We start from the raw sequence: 17,240 nt of genomic DNA on the forward strand, positions 1-17,240 counted from the left end.
TACAACAAATTTGGCACCCATAGTAACTGTTATAGGAATAAGAGATTAGATTTTATTGTTATCCCATTGTATAACAGATAATGTACACGCACGCTCTCTTCCATGAAATTTCAATCTCATAAAGCTTAGTACTATAAATACGGTACATTTAGGCTCACCATTCACCAACAACATATCCATCCCCCCAAAAAATGTGTCCTTCAATAATCTCATTCCCCACGATTTTCCTAATCTCCTCAATAATTCTACTCTCATCACCCAAAACCACCGTCGCCGTTCCCTCATTGGTCCAAAAAGCTTGCTCTAATTACACCAAAAACATCGACGAGAAGCTATGCCTCAGCGTCCTCCAATCCAATCCCGCCATCACATCGACCATCGATAGGTTCACCCTCTCGATCGCGATAATCGAGGCGGGAATTCTAAACTCGACGAAGACGCACGCGCACGTGGTGCGCGCGCTGGGGCGGGGGCGCCCCGAGGAGAGGGGCGCGTACCAAGTGTGCAAGGTGTCGTACGATCAAGTGGTGAAGCGGTTTAAAAGCGCGTTGGGACTAGTGAAGAGTCGCGACTTCGTGACGCCGACTTACGTGCTGCTGACGGCGAGCACGGATTGCGTCAAAAGTTGCGAAAGCGCGATCGCGAGTTATAAGGTGAGAGATAGCGTTTTATTGAGGGATACCAAAATAGTGACTGTGTTTGGGATATCTGCGATTTCGGTGATTGATGATATGCATGAGCTTGGATCGCCACCTCCTGACCGCCATTGATACAACAAAAACGCACTCACACCCACATTAGTTATACTATATTTCTGGTTATGTAGTCGACTTGATATGGTTGTTGTAAGGCTGACTCAGTTACTGAAATTTAATAAATCAAATTTCCCTCGATTTATTTTTAAGGGGCATTGACAATACAAGTAATTATTTACTCCTATCTCTAACTATTTATACCAAATTCAAATTCATTTTTATATATGTCACACCAATAATTTTACTTCAATTATTTATATTAAATTTAAATTTTACACTATTTTTTAATATATATCACAAATTTGTGTAGTAGAGTTATATATAATCCCTCAATCCCATTTTTTTTGAAAAATATATCTATCTTCAAGTTTACACTAAAATTAACTTAAATTTTTTTTTAAAATTATATAAGTAAAAATAGAGATAAAAGATACTTTTTAAGTGCGAGTTTAATATAAATAGTTAAAGTAAAATTACTATACTTAATACTATATTTATACAAAAATGAATTTAAATTTAGTTTAGATAATTGAAGATGCTCTATCTTAGCAATATAAAAAGCACTTCTTGCGTGCAATCGAAGCGCCCTCCTCAGCAAACAATTTGGTGTGTTGGTTGGTTGCATTCACGATTTAGTGGGTTTTGGCTAATTTAATTGTTTATATATTTTTAAAAAATAAGTAAATAACTAATATTAGAAATTTATTAATATTCAGTAAAAACATTCAACGTATTGAGTAAAAATAAATCATGTTAAAATCTTAATAATATATTTAATATATGAAGAGATATTTACATGAAATATTTTGATTTTGATTTTGCACTTGTTTAAATAAACAGAAAAAGTGTATCATTAGTTGTCTGGGTGGTGTAGTCGGTTATCACGCTAGTCTAGAGGTCCCCGGTCCCAAAGCGAAAAAGCATACGTACGACTGTTTAAATGGAATATTACATATACCGTATACGAGTTATCACTATACTTCACTCAAACATCACGAATCTCGCCTCCTACCATCTTCCCAACCATTACCTACCGCTCTTAGATTCCGACCATAAATAACAATTGTACTTTCTTGTCAAGGAACATTAATAGGTTGTCTAACCACGTGAGCTATACAAATAGTACTTCCACACTCACTTTTCAACTGCAAACATATTTAACTTTACTATCCTATTTAATTTCTTAGGCTGATTTACCAAACAAAACAATCGAATACTTATTTACATTAAATCTTATGCTTCAACCTTGTGTACTCCTTCCGTCCGACTAAAGATGATCCACTTTTCATTTTGGTTTTTCGCAACCAAGATGACTCATTTCTAAAAATAGAAACCCCTTTATCTCTACTTTATTCTCTCTCTTTTACTTTACTCTCTCCACCTAACACACAAAATAAAATTACATAAAATCTCGTGCCGCCCAAGAAATGAGTCATCTTCCTTGGGATGGAGAGAGTATATGAATAGCCTCCAACAGCAACATACAGTATATCTCAAAAAATGTCTCCTTCAATCATCTCATCATTTCCTATATTTCTCCTCATCTCCTCAATAATTTTGATCTCATCACCCAAAACCACTGTTGCTACTCCTTCATTAGTCCAAAAAGCTTGCTCCAAATCCAATTTTAATGACAACACCTACACGGAGTTATTATGCATCCACACCCTTCAATTCATCCCGAACATTGCATCAGCTAAGGACCCATTGAGCTTATCAATCACGATAATCGAGTCAGGAATTACAAACGCGAAAAAGATGCTCGCGCACGCGGAGCACGTGCTCGAGCGAACGGGGTCCAATTCTCTAGAGAGGGATGACTTCAAAAGGTGCAATTCGGCGTACGATCAAGTGGTGATTCGGTTTAGAAGCGTGTTATATGAATTAAGAGGTGGTGATTATGTAATGCCGACTTATGACCTATTGACAGCAAGTACGGATTGCATCGAGTTTTGTGGAAGAGCACTCACAACTTACAAAATAGAAGACCACATAATTATGAGAGGAAACCAAATTGTGCCAATATTTGGGAAGGGAAATGCTATGTGGCCACATTATGGCCAACCATAAACTGCTTTTGGATGAATTGGGAGCAGCTCGATGGTTCACTAAAATTGATCTCCGTTCCGGCTATTGGCAAGTGCGGATGGCCCCCGAGGATGTGTTCAAGACGGCTTTCAAGACACATGTCGGTCACTACGAATTTTTAGTTATGCCCTTCGGCCTAACCAATGCACCGGCCACGTTTCAAAATTTGATGAACACGGTGTTTAAGGAATACTTGAGGAAATTCGTGTTGGTCTTCTTTGACGACATTCTAGTCTATAGCTCAACCAAGGAGGATCATGTTCGGCATATGGCAGCTGTGTTGGGATTAATGAAGAAGCAAAGCCTCTTTGCAAAGCAATCCAAGTGCAGCTTTGGTTGTGAATCTGTGGAATACCTTGGGCATGTGATCTCCAAGGATGGAGTGGCAACCGATGAAGGGAAGATTGATACAGTGAGAGATTGGCCCAGGCCAAAAACAGTTAAACAAGTAAGGAGTTTTCTGAGGCTAACGGGTTATTACCGACGTTTTGTGCAGGGGTATGGAGCAATGGCGAAGCCACTGATTGATCTCACCAAAAACGCCACTTTTGTATGGACTGGTAAGGCTCAGGAAGCCTTCGAGCGGCTGAATCTCTCAGCCCCTATTTTAGCTCTCCCTGACTTCACTCGAGACTTCACAGTGGAAACGGATGCTTCAGGAGTTGGCATTGGGGCCATACTGTAGCAAGAAGGGCACCCCGTTGCTTATATTAGTAAGGTTTTGTCCCGAAAATATCCGGCCCTTTCGGTCTATGAGAAGGAGTTACTCGCCATTCTCTTAGCCGTCAAGAAATGGTACCACTATCTCCAATGCAAAAAGTTCATAATTCTCACCGACCATCAAAGTTTGAAGTATTTGGTGGAGCAACGTTTGACGACCCCTACGCAGCAAGCATGGATGGCCAAGTTGATGCAATTTGATTATGAAATAAGGTACAAGAAGGGAGTGGAAAATTCGGCAGCCGACGCACTCTCACGGGTACCGGAGATCACCCTTCATACTCTGACCTCATATATTATTCCGATTGAGCTTATTGGTAAAATCAAGGCGTCTTGGGTGGCTGGCCCTCAAATCCAACTGATCATCGAAAGTAAGGAGCATAGAGCTGATTCTCATCTGAAATATTCTTGGCGAAATGATGAATTGAGAAAACAGGGGGAGACTGGTAGTAGGTAATGACCTCGAGCTTAAGGCTCAAATTCTATCTTTGTTTCATGAGTCAGCTTTGGCAGGACACTCAGGTGCGTTAGCAACTTATAAGCGGCTGTCTTCTCTCTTATATTGACCGAAAATGCTGAGGGAAGTGAGGGAGTTCGTACGGGTTTGTGTGACTTGCCAGAGATTCAAGGCAGGCAACTCAGCTCCCGCGGGGTTACTGCAGCCGCTGCCGACGGCGCTCTTCACGGACATTACAATGGACTTTATAGAGTCTCTTTCGACATCGCAAGGGAAGAACACTATCTTAGTTGTGGTGGATCGTTTGAGCAAGTTCGCTCATTTTATGGCTTTGTCTCACCCGTTTACAGACAAGACGGTGGTAGAGGTGTTCCTTAATTCAGTGTTCGAGCTCCATGGGTTACCGGACAGAATAGTGAGTGATCGAGGCTCTGTTTTTATGAGCGCCTTTTGGAAGGATCTGTTTGCTTTCTTGGGCGTCGAATTGCAATACTCCACTGCGTACCATCCCGAAACTGATGGACAATCTGAGGTGGTTAATAGGTGTCTGCAGTGCTATTTGCATTGCTCGGTGGGAGAGAAACCCAACACATGGGCTCAATGGCTGGGGTTGGCGGAGCATTGGTATAATACGACTTACCATACAAGTATCAAAATGACCCCTTTCGAGGCCCTCTACCCTTATCCTCCTCCCTTGCATGTGCCTTACTTGCCCGGGGATTCTAAGGTGGAGGCGGTGGACATAACTCTCCGAGATCGCGAGACCATGATTCTTGTGCTCAAACGGAATCTGCAAAAGGCTGCTGATAGGATGTCGTGGCAGGCTAATAAGCACCGGGTTTATCGGGAATTCACAATCGGTGATTGGGTGTGGTTAAAATTGCAGGACTACCGGTGATTGGGTGTGGTTAAAATTGCAGGACTACCGGCAGAATTCGATCCGAGGGAAGCACCATAAGTTCAATCCCAAGTTCATCGAGCCTTATCAAGTTGTGGATAGGATGGGCGAGGTTGCGTATAAGCTGAATCTGTCCCAATCCGCAACCATTCATGATGTGTTCCATGTTTCCTTGTTGAAGCCGACACCCCACCAGTCGGCCCTGTTCCAGACTTGCCTCTCATATCGCATATTAGTGATGATGTGCCCCAGGCGATCTTCGATAGGAAGATGGTCAAGCGACACAACGCTGCAGCAACTCAGTGGCTGATACATTGGTCCGGTCGGTCGCCGGCGGATGCTTCGTGGGAGTTCAGATGTGATCAAGGAGAGGTTCCCTTGGTTCCTTGAGGACAAGGAACCTTAAGAGGGGGTATTATTGCATGCATAGGTGTGAGCTGACGTGTGTATGCAACATAGGAGGTGACGCATGCACCTAGTCATGCTAGTAGGATGCAAATGAAATAAAGAGCATGAGATATATCCGGATTGGCGTGTGGAGGGAGTGTGGTTGGCATGTGGAGGAAATGATAACCGAATGATGAGCTGGAGATAGCAGTATATAAGCATGAGAGACCACATTTCTGAGAGCTGTCAATTGAGTGATTGTCGTGGGCTAGGATCGTTGATCCGAGGCAGTGTTTGTTACTTCATTCCTCAGTTATTCCTCTGTTATTCCTTTTGAGTGTAATGTTTCGCTTTCATTCCGTTCTTACCAATAAAGCTCATCTTATCGCATCTGGGTTACGTTTAAATTGCTGCGTGTGTTCTATTTGAGAGTTCACTCCACGATTGTGGCTAGGTACTTAACAAGATGGGGATGCCCTGATAGCTGTTTGTTATGGTATTAAGAAAATATTTGTGAGATTTACTCCTATAATAGGTCAAGGAGTCTTAAATAAGTCTTTTGGGCCATTTCAAATTATGTACCGTCTGCTTAATTCATTTGGGCCGAAATACATATACTTCTTGAGTTTTAAGAAATTGTGAAGCACAATATCCTTCTTTGTGTTTTCTCCGATTCCTATTATTTTCATAACTTTTAATGCTAAAATATAAAAAATAATTTTTTATGTTTTCACAAATATCCCATAATGATCAAAATCAAAACGAACATGACACAAAATTACATCGTTTCAGATAAATCAGTGCCATTTTAATCAACAATCAAAATAAAATGGCATAATTTTGTCTAAAACAACGTCATTTTATTGTAATGTCATATTTGACTTTGTCATATAGTTTTTTTATTTGGATCATTGTTGAACAATTGCAAAATATTGCAAAATTATTATTCTATATTACAATTTAAAAAATTATTCGACTAACCATCAATTAATGGAAAGTGTTGATTTACCTTAACCTCCATCAATAACTAAGATATCCAAGGGAACAAGAAAATAGATAAGAAATGGATATCCTATATAGATATCAATTTCCAATTCATTTAAGTTATTAGTTTGTTACTCCTCTGTCTCACTTTTTAGTTGGAGATTATTAGTATGACTTTTGTTCAGGCCCAATTCAGTTTCTATTTACATCGTAGTATTGTTTAATTCTCGTATAATAAAATTAATTAATTGTTTATAAATTCATATGTATTCGTTTACTTGTTTTTTTGGGAGATTTAATCCATATATTTCCTACTCAGTTTTATCTACATTTTTACAAAGGAACTGAATGATATTTCATTACTCATAACAAGATAAACAAGTCACAATTGTCTGGGTGGTGTAGTCGGTTATCACGCTAGTCTCACACACTAGAGGTCCCCGGTTCGAACCCGGGCTCAGACATTACTTTTTTATTTTTGAATATTTTTTTGGTGATGGCTATAAAGATTACCAAAGTAAAAAAATTAGTCATGACTATTGATAATTTTTAGAATTGCGCCTGTGAAATAAGTTACTACTCTTTATATTGATTTTAAATATTTGTATTACACACAATGAAAAACACACTAGATGTTACTTTCTTTCGCATGAATGGAGGGATTTTGGCCATCTTAATATAAAGGAACATTAATGGTTTGTCTAACTATATAGACACATACTTCCAATACTCACTCTTCAAATACAAAGCATCTTTCTCCCAAGTTTGGTGACCATCATGCTTCTCTTAAGAGCTACATTAACCTAACTTCTATCCATCTTAGTCATACATTCGTTGAACTTAATCAAATCAATCCATTAATTCACATTCAATATAAATTGTCGTTTAGTGACCCAAAAATTTAATTACATGAATGCATATGTGACGTGAAAGCTCAAAAGGTAAAAGACAAATGAAATTTGATAGGTCTTACCGTCTTAGTCATGAAGTATGGGGCAAGGGTGAAAATGTTTAGTTATTTGTAGAGATAGCAATTCGCTTCACAAATATTTTGATATACCTAGCTTCGTTGAAATATGTCGCACTTTTTTGCAACTCAAATTTGTTAAAGAACGTGAGTTGAAAAAATCAGTAGAATATAGACTTTAGTTTTATAGTACTATCTTCGTCCCAATTAAGTTGGGTCGTATTTTTTTGGGATGTCCCAACTAAATTGAGTCATTTCCTTTTTTGACAAAAACCAAAATATCTAATCACTCTTACTTTATTTCATCACTTACTTTACTCTATCTTTTTCTTTCCTACATTATTTGTCTCTCCTACTTTTTAACACAATTTCTTAATCCTCGTGTTCAAAAGTTTTGTATCAATTTAGTTGGGATGGAGGAAGTATAGTTTTATGGTAAAATAGAGTATAATGAGATAATGGAATACAAAGACCACTTATTATAAATAATAAAAATGAGATGTGAGACATAGTAATATAGACGTACCATAACGGTAAAATAAAACTTGTATAACTAAGAGGTTAATAGTAAAAAGTAACTTTTACAATATAACAAATTACATTCCCTTAGAGTGCTTATTTGATTGATTAAGATATACTACTACAAAATTTATAAGATATACCCAAGTTATTTATCACAATTCATTCATACAAAGTAATCATATAATTAATTAGTTGATTTATTTGATCAAATACAGATGAATTAGATAAATTATAGAATATCAAAATTAAATATGCTAATCAATTTATAAAAATCTTACTACTAGTATTTAATTTATTTCATTTTTTATCTTTAAAATAAATGTTAGATTACAAATAAAAGCCGAGGCAAAATAAGGCCGAATGCTAAAGTTCTTACATACATTTTTACAAACATATACATATAAATAAAGTTGACATTTTTACAATCATATATGCTATAATAAGAATTCAAATGTCACATAGATATCATCCTCAAAGGTTGCCTTCATGCATGACTGTAAAACTTATCTCCACTCCAGCATTGTTTTGAACCACATTATATATGAATTCAATATTAAAACAAAAACCTAAGAAATACCTAATTTATTAATAAAATAATATGACACGTGTGATAGAAATCTAGTTTGAACACAAATGTCTTAAAAACCAATTTGGCAACTAATCGACAATTTCAACGCTTGCACATTAGAGGATTTATTGATTATTTGTTCTTTTCTTTTGTTTTTTGTGTAGAATATATAGAAGTTGACTCCCAACAACTTTTGTGTAAGTCCTAAAATCTATCCAATATTAGAGTATTATCTTTAGTCTTCACCCATTAATCGCTACATTAATACTATTAGATATATCATACTCCAATCTATCACATCTTATTTTTCAAACCATCTCAAATCTTGTAAATTTTGAGTAGGAATCAGAGAGTATGAATTATATACTTGGCAAACTCTCCTATCTTAATATTACCATATTCTAAAGAGCAAAGCGCTAAAAAAATCATCAAATTTGGTCAATCTCACAACTTTAAAAATAACCGATTTTGACAATTTTCTCAAAATATCATATGACCAAAATTTACGTCTTGAATGTCTTCATTTTTTATGCATAGTATGCCTTTAGCCATTTTTCTAGCTTTAATTGTAAGTCAATCTTTGTTACGCTCAGATAGAAAAATTGCTAAAAGAGGTAACTATATATCAAATGTGATGATATGAATGCATGACGTCAACTGTTTTTGCATACGAGATAATAGAAAAAATTGTCAAAATTATGATACATTTTAACTATTTTTTAAAACTGTGGCCTTAAACAAAAGTTGACCAAACTTAATGATATTTTCAGCAATTTGGCTATGCTACATTAATGTGAATACTGAAGTAGTATTTTTTGAATTATTATTCAAATTAAATTTAAATTGTTTGGTTAGAAAATACTACATGTTGATGGAACATAGATTAAACTCCATCCAGCCTGAGATTGGTAGGTGAACAACCAAATCGACAATCCCATACGGTTTGGATTATTAAAAAAAATTGTCAATATAGTTGGCCATAGAAAGAAGTAATTAAACTTACAGATGCGAAAGCACGTGTACAAAAAAGAGATCTTCCAACAAAAAGAGAAAATGAACACCCAGGCGACACGTGTCTCCACAACTCCAATTAATTTGGTTGTTGGAAAATTCAACGTTTTTGTAATCGATTAATTAATTTATTTTCCAACTTAAAAATAAAAAATTCAACTCGTGTGCATTACGTTTTCTACTTTATTATTTTATTGGTTATAATTGAGGAATATTACATGCGATACATTAAATTAAATGTAAGTTAAATTATTTTTCTCCAACCTAAGAAACTAACTGTTCCCTCATTTTCTTCCATTCCCAAAGATTTGTCACATTTTATTTGTACCATTCCCAAATATTGTCATTTGTATCATTCCCAAAGATTTGTCACATTTCATTTATACCATTTTTAATAGTGTCACATTTCATTTGTACCATTTTTAGTAGTGAATCTCACATTTCACTAAGTCATTTTCACTTAGTCATATTTTATTATAAAACTAATACCATATAAAAGTAAAACCTGTCACACCCCACCCCTTATAACTTATGCACTTACTATAAATAAATTCAAAATTTAAAAATAAATATTCCGCACGTCAAATACAAAAATACACATATTGTATAATTTCAAAAACCAACATTTTATCAAGTACATATTTCAAAACATTATAAACAGTAATGAGACCCTCTCACCACTCTATATATTATACATTTATCTATATGCGAAAATGATGAGGAGAAGGTTGCCAAAACGCATCAGCCACCGAACCTGATAACAAATGCAGTTCCTACGACCCACGTCAACCAAAAACTTCATTGATATCTTATTCCTGAAAAATATCAGTGATTTATATGAGCCACAACTCAGTGTATATAAACCTTGCCTTTAATTTCACACACAAAATCAAACAAATTCTTTCACCAACATATATCACCAGAAGTAATAAATATCATAAATAATTTAATATTCATATGCATATGCCTCTCCGTTCTTTATAATATTTTGTGACAGATCAAGTCTGGTATCTGCCCGGGATTTCCATTGTATACGACCCGGAGGTCCCTTTTTATTATTTGACCTTTCCACGATGGTCCCTCTTTTATTTGACCTTTCCACTAAGGCCCCTCTTTGCATTTTGACCTTTCCACGAAGGCCCCTCTTTGATTTGACCTTTTCACGAAGGTCACTCTTTGCATATTTTCTTTGACCCGTAGGTCCATAATCATTGAATATGACCCGTAGGTCTATTTCCATTATCATTGATATCAGACCTAAGACAAGATTGTCACATATCATTTTTAATCCAATTATTCAAGATATTCTAATGCCACATATAAACATATCCATTGCACCACTCACATATCCATGTCATATTCCACCATCGATATCAAATAGCACAACTATATCAGATTCATATCATATAATCCAAATATTCACTTCAAGTCAACACATAGCAATTAACTACATAACGCACGTAAAATTAAAAGTGCAATTTATACACACATGTTTATGACAAGAGTCTAACCGAACCTCTTATTCTGTCTCCTAATTCACAACCCTCGGTCCTCAATCCACGTAATTATTTTTATTTTTCCAGATTCTATACTGTCTCCACTCTGTCTCCTTCCTCTTCTTTTCCTTATTTTCTTAATTATACTTTCTCAAATATGAAGGTGTCCTATAAAGCTTAGTCATTAGGTCTAAATTTGTCCACCTAATCAAAATACATGCATGGTTTCTCCATTAGCTCCCACGTATTATCACATATATGTTTATTATAATAATATAGCGGCTAAGGTTTTGTCAAAGTTAAGGCCATCTGCAATGCGGCGGACGATGGCACACCCGATGGCGCGCATCGTCCGCGCCCGCCATCGTCCGCCCCATTGCGGGTGCGTGACATAGGCTTCGGACGATCGTCGCGCCCTATACTAAGGGCGCGGAGTATAGGGCGGACGATGCCCATCGTCCTCGCCATCGTCTGCCCCATTGCGGCCTACGCGGACGATGGCCGCGGACGATAGGCCATCGTCCGGCCCACTGTGGGCTATGCGGACGATCGACGCGGACGACGGCACGCGGTTTCGTTTTTTATAAATATAGTTCATTTGTAATTTCATTTCACGATTTCAGTTTCGAAACTTATTATTACTACGAAATGGATTCAAGTCCCAATAGTCCTATGTTTAGCGGATAGGCGCGTTGGCCGGGTACAGAACCCGGTGAATATCGTTCGTTCGACGCCGACACCCAGTACGATCCCAATTTCAGAACGGAATCGTACGGGTTGTCTGACATTGAGCCGTCTTCCGATCCCGCCACGACCGCTTCCGCCCCAGCCAAAAAGAAGCGGAACTGGCAGCGGGCGCAAAAGTTACCGCCTCTCGGAAATTGCGATGAGTACGCCCCCGGCCGTACGAACTACACCGACGACGAAACCCTCATTTTGGCCCGGTGTTGGGTAGATATATCGGAAGACCCGATTTTCACGAACAACCAGAGGTATGGCGCGTACTGAGAGTGCATCGCCGACCTCTACAATGAGGCTAAGCCGCCGACCGCGTACAAGCGCAAACGTGAGCAACTCCGCAAGCACTGGGATCAAGTGAACTTGTACGTAGCGGAGTTCGAGAAGTCCACGCGGGCACAGGGGAGCGGTGAGAGCTTGAGCGACGTGCGCGCTAAAGCGCTGTTGTCGTACCGGTCGATGTACGGCGACTTCAAGCACGAGGCCATCTGGGCGCTCTTGAGGGACAATCAGAAGTTCCAAGGTGGAATTCTGCACACTGGTGCGCCGAAGAGGACGAAGACCACCGAAGCTGGTGATTACAAGAGCAGCGGCAGCGGCAATCACCCGGTTGACCTCAATCGGACGTACGTGGATGAGGGGAGTTCCGGCACACCGGTGTCCTCCCGGCGTCCTCCCGGCGTCAAGGCTGCGAAGGCCAAGGGGAAGGCGGCCGCGACCTCATCCTCGACCGCTGCAAACCCATCTCCGTTCCCGGAAACGCTCCCGACCCAAACGGCCACCGCGTTTGAGTCGTTGGCAACAACGTCGATGGCGAGGACGTTATTGCAGACGCACAAGGCCCTCAAGAAGTGTACCGACCCCGACGAAGCCGAATATCTCCGGGCGTTAATCAATGAGATGCGTCGGAAGTTGGGAATTGCACCGACTTAGTTGTTTTTTTTGTAAGTTGAATGGTGTAACTTTTTTTATTAATGCGTCGTAATTTATTATTTAGACGTTTTTATTTACTCGTTACTTGTTATTTGAAAACATTTAAATTAATTAAACAAAACAATAAAATGATGATGTGGCGCGCCATAGGACGCGCCTTAAGCCGCCCCACTGCAGGTGGGGGGGAAGGAGGATAAAATTGATGACGTGGCACGCCTTAGGCCGCCCAACTGTTGATGTCCTAAAATGTTTCCTAAATTGAGCGTACCCCATGTGTACATAAAATATGTATAATAATAAAAGAAGAAGTCATCTATATTAATATTATAGAAGATCACTATACATAACCACCCATAAATTTAAACTAACACACATACGCATACTTGTATATACACACGCTTATACCTTTTTAATATGTATGTAATATATATATATATATATAATATTTATTATACAATAAACAATAAATATGCAATAATAATAAAAAAAATTTAATATGGAAAATGATGCATGTCTTAGGTTAGGGATGTCACAAAACCCATATTCCACTAACTTCTTAAAATCTGTATCGAATCAAATGGTGACAAATTATTGGAGACGGAGGAAGTAAATTGTACCCCATACATGCATAATTTTGTCATCTAGTACTTAATCCGTGTCTGTAGCACTAGTATAAAATGAAATAAAGAATCAATAGATTCGTATAGAGATGATGTTGGATATATGGATTAAAGAGTAGTACTAGTTTACAATTCATTTTTGTTCTTTTACTATTTCAGCTACACTAATTTGAACGACCAAGGATAAATCGATAGTTATTGAATATATAGAAGGAAATTTTGTTTTCTAAAGAAGAAAATAGTTGAGATAATAAGTAATACTCCAAGGATAAAACAAAATGCATAGCCGATCGCTTCCACTCATTAATAGATTGTTCCGTATCTCTTCGACTTCCTTAAGATCATTCAATATGTTTACTTGTGACTTACTATTAGAGTTCCATAACAAATTTATATGAATTTTTTTTAGTATAACCTTTAAATCGAAAACTTATAAAATCTAGCAATATCAACTTTGTTGTATAATATGAATGAAATTAAATTTCTTAAGATTAGGTAATTTACCAATCCTTAATTGGTAAAAAGAAAAAAGAAGGGTAAATTAAGATGAACCAAAATTAGGTAAGGGCATTTAATGATATTGTGGTGGTACAAACCAAATTATACATGTACATAAAGTTGTGTGGAAGGAACAATATGCTGTTTTTAGGCCATCATTTAGAAAAGAGATATATACTTTCATCATTTGGAGACCAACTTTAAAAAAATAATTCCAAGTGCATATAAATACTGACACTTGGCAAAGACATACTTTAAAAAAATAATTCCAAGTGCATATAAATACAGACACTTGTATCTTAATTGGTTAGGGCAAAGACATAATTCAACGTGGTGCTTTTTTTACTCAATATTATTATATTATACTGCTTCCTCCGTCCTAGCTATGATGACACGTTTCTTTTTCACACGTGTTTTGAAAAAATGATATTTATTAGAGTAATAAATAGTTAAAGTAGAGAGAAAGTAAGTAAAAGTGAGAATAATATAGAAGAGAGTTTCTTCTATGTTGTTCTCTCTTTTACTTTATTTTCAATTCTTTAGTGGAGTATTTATTTTTTATTTTTTAATGAAAAGCAAATGCTCAAGCCACAGAACGGCGAGCTACAAAAAGTCAAGCCAAAAGCACATGGGTTTTAGAGCATCCCCAACGGTGCTCTTGGGCTAGAGCATCGTCCTTGCCGTCGGCAAGAGCACGCCGGAGAGCAGGGCGACGTGGCAATGTTCCATTAGGCGGTGATGCCCAATCGCCCCATGCGCGATTGGGCGTGTTTTTATTCCGTTAAATTATTTTTTTTAATGCATAAAAAATCTAAAATAATTCAAAAAATAGGATTCCCAAAAATATAACCGTTTTCGACCGTTTTTTTAAAAAAATTGATTTTTTTACATCAAATAGTAGTGACAGTCAATCTTATTCATCAAATGTCAGTTTTTACTTAAGATAGGTATGTTCATATTTATGGTTGCAATTCTCAATTTTGTAGCCTATATATATAAGCATGTTATTGTGTCTTCAATTAGGAAGCAACAAAATTCATCAATCATGTAATTTTTAATCTATTAGTAATTTGTAATATTATTTTGGGTATTTTGAATGCATTTTGATATTGTGGAAATGTTTTTCGGGCACCCACAATAGGGCGTCCGATGGCACGCCCGATGGCGTCCATCGTCCTCGGGCGCGGACGATGGCACCATTGTCGGTGCCTGCCATCGGGCGCGCCCGATGCTCACAGCCGATACATCGTCCGCGGCGTATAGCGCGGACGATAGCCTATCGTTCGCGCCATCGTCTGCGCCATTGTGGGAGCGGCGGACGATGTCGCGGACGATAGGCTATCGTCCGCCCCATTGTGGGCTCCGCGGACGATGGTGGCGGACGATGACACGCGGTTTGTTTTTTTTTTTTATAAATACCCTTCATTTGTAACATTTGATTTCGCGATTCCACTCTCGAAACTCATATTTTTTATTACTACGAAATGGATTCATCAAGTCCCAACAGTCCGATGTTCAGTGGTGAGGCGCGTTGGCCGGGTACAGAACCCGAAGAATATCGATCATTCGCCGCCAACACGCAGTAGGATCCTGAATTCAGCACGGAATCGTACGATTTGTCTGACATGGAGCCGTCACCAAACCGACCTGTCGCCCCCTCCCGCCGCTCCGCCGCCGCCGAGGCCGCCCCATTCTCCGCCACCGCCAAAAAGAAGCGGAACCGGCAGCGCGCGTACAAGTTGCCACCTCCGGAAGTATGTGAAGAGTACGCCCCCGGCCGTACAAACTACGCGCCGGATGAAACCCTCATATTGGCGAGGTGTTGGGTGGATATATCGGAGGACCCGATATTCGCGAACAACCAGAGGCGGATTGCGTACTGGGAGCGCATTGCCGAGCGCTACAATGAGGCGAAGCCGCCGAGAGCGTACAAGCGCCAACGGGAGCAGCTACGCAAGCACTGGGACCAGGTAAAGAAACAAATCAACTTGTTCTCGGCGGAGTACGAGAAGTGCGCGCGGAGACTGGGGAGCGGCGAGAGCTTGAGCGACGTGCGCTCAAAAGTGCTGTCGTCGTACCAGTCCCTGTACGGCAAGTTCAAGCACGGGGCCATCTGGGCGCTCTTGAGGGACAAGTAGAAGTTCCAAGGCGGGATTGTGCACACCGGGGGGGTAAAGAGGACGAAGACCACCGAATCTGGTGGTTACACGAGCAGCGACAGCGGTAATCGTCCGGTTGACCTCAACCGGACGTACATGGAGAAAGAGAGTTCCGGCACACCGATGTCCTCCCGGCGTCCCATAGGCGTCAAGGCTGCGAAGGCCAAGGGGAAGGCCCCGGCGACATCATTCTCGACCGCCGCAACCCCATCGCCGTTCCCGGTCCCGACCCCGACCCCGATGGCCGCCGCGTACGACCAGTTGGCAACAGCCTCGATAGCGAGGACGATGTTGCAGACGCACAAGGCCCTCAAGAAGTGTACGGACCCCGAAGAAGCCGAATATCTCCGGGCGTTGATCGATGAGCTGCGTCGGAAGTTAGGAATTGCGTAGATTAGCCGGTTTTTTGTGTAAACTTGAATCGTGTAACTTGTTTTTTAATCAATATTCGCCGGTTTTTAGTTACTTATTCTTTTTTTGTTAATTTTCGTTTGCACACTATATTTGAAAACATTTAAATTAATTAAACAAAACAATAGTACAACTGATGACGTGGCGCGCCTTAGGGCGCCCCACTGCTAATGCTCTTAGTAATTGAAGTATTTAAATTGAATAATAGAATAGTGAGACCCTTGAATAGTATAAGAGCATGTTTTTGCGGAAGAGCATGAATGTGAGTGTTGTGCTCTTGTGGAAGAGCAGAAAATTAAAAATGAATAAAGGTGGATCCGAACCCGCCTTTGAGGGAATCAAATTAACCTGCTCGACCGGGTTTGCGGATTAAGGCCCAAAGTCTTTCAGCGGGTGGTCGGGTTTGAACCCCGACGATGGTCTTATTCTTCTTCTACTGTTCGCTTTTATTGAGTAAATATGAATTCTTACAGTTGGGGTAATAAAAGAATTGCATTATTTTGGGAAAGGAGATCATATATGCGGTAGAAAGGTTTGATAAACCTTTTTTAGCCTTACTTATGATAGTGTATTAGTGTAGTAATTTGATTTAAATGTACATAAGATTCGTTTATTTTAGTACCACTTGATTAGGTAAAAGTTCTTCAACATTATAATTAAATACTCCCTCCGTCTCAGTTTAAGAGTAAGATTTTATGGCACGAGTTTTAAGAAATTGGTGGAGTGTGTAATAAATAAAGTGAGGTAGTGGTTGTTGGAGTATGTAATAATTGAAGTGAGGCAGTGGAAAGTGAGACCCTTTTGACTTTTTGTATGTTTAAGATTTTGTTTTGTTTTATTTTTATGAAAGTAATGACATTTGAGTGTAAATTTCATCAACAGTGGGGTTAAATTTTATGTCCAAATATGGTAAATTCTAAATGAGACTCTTAAACTGGGACGGACGGAAATGACAAGATAGGACTCTTAAACTGGGACGGAGGGAGTAATACTATATATTAGTAGTATTTAAGTCACAATTTATACGT

The 17,240-nt window shown here is 38.9% G+C and overlaps 1 non-coding gene across 1 annotated transcript; it reads left to right on the forward strand.

Moving 5' to 3' along the window:
- Window positions 1-6,679: 6,679 nt before the first annotated feature.
- Window positions 6,680-6,753, forward strand: TRNAV-CAC. The gene has a single exon. It is a non-coding gene; the product is annotated as a tRNA-Val (tRNA).
- The last annotated feature ends 10,487 nt before the right edge of the window (window positions 6,754-17,240 follow it).

This window comes from Salvia splendens, chromosome 1 (assembly GCF_004379255.2).
Source record: "Salvia splendens isolate huo1 chromosome 1, SspV2, whole genome shotgun sequence".
NCBI classification, from domain to species: Eukaryota; Viridiplantae; Streptophyta; class Magnoliopsida; order Lamiales; family Lamiaceae; genus Salvia; species Salvia splendens.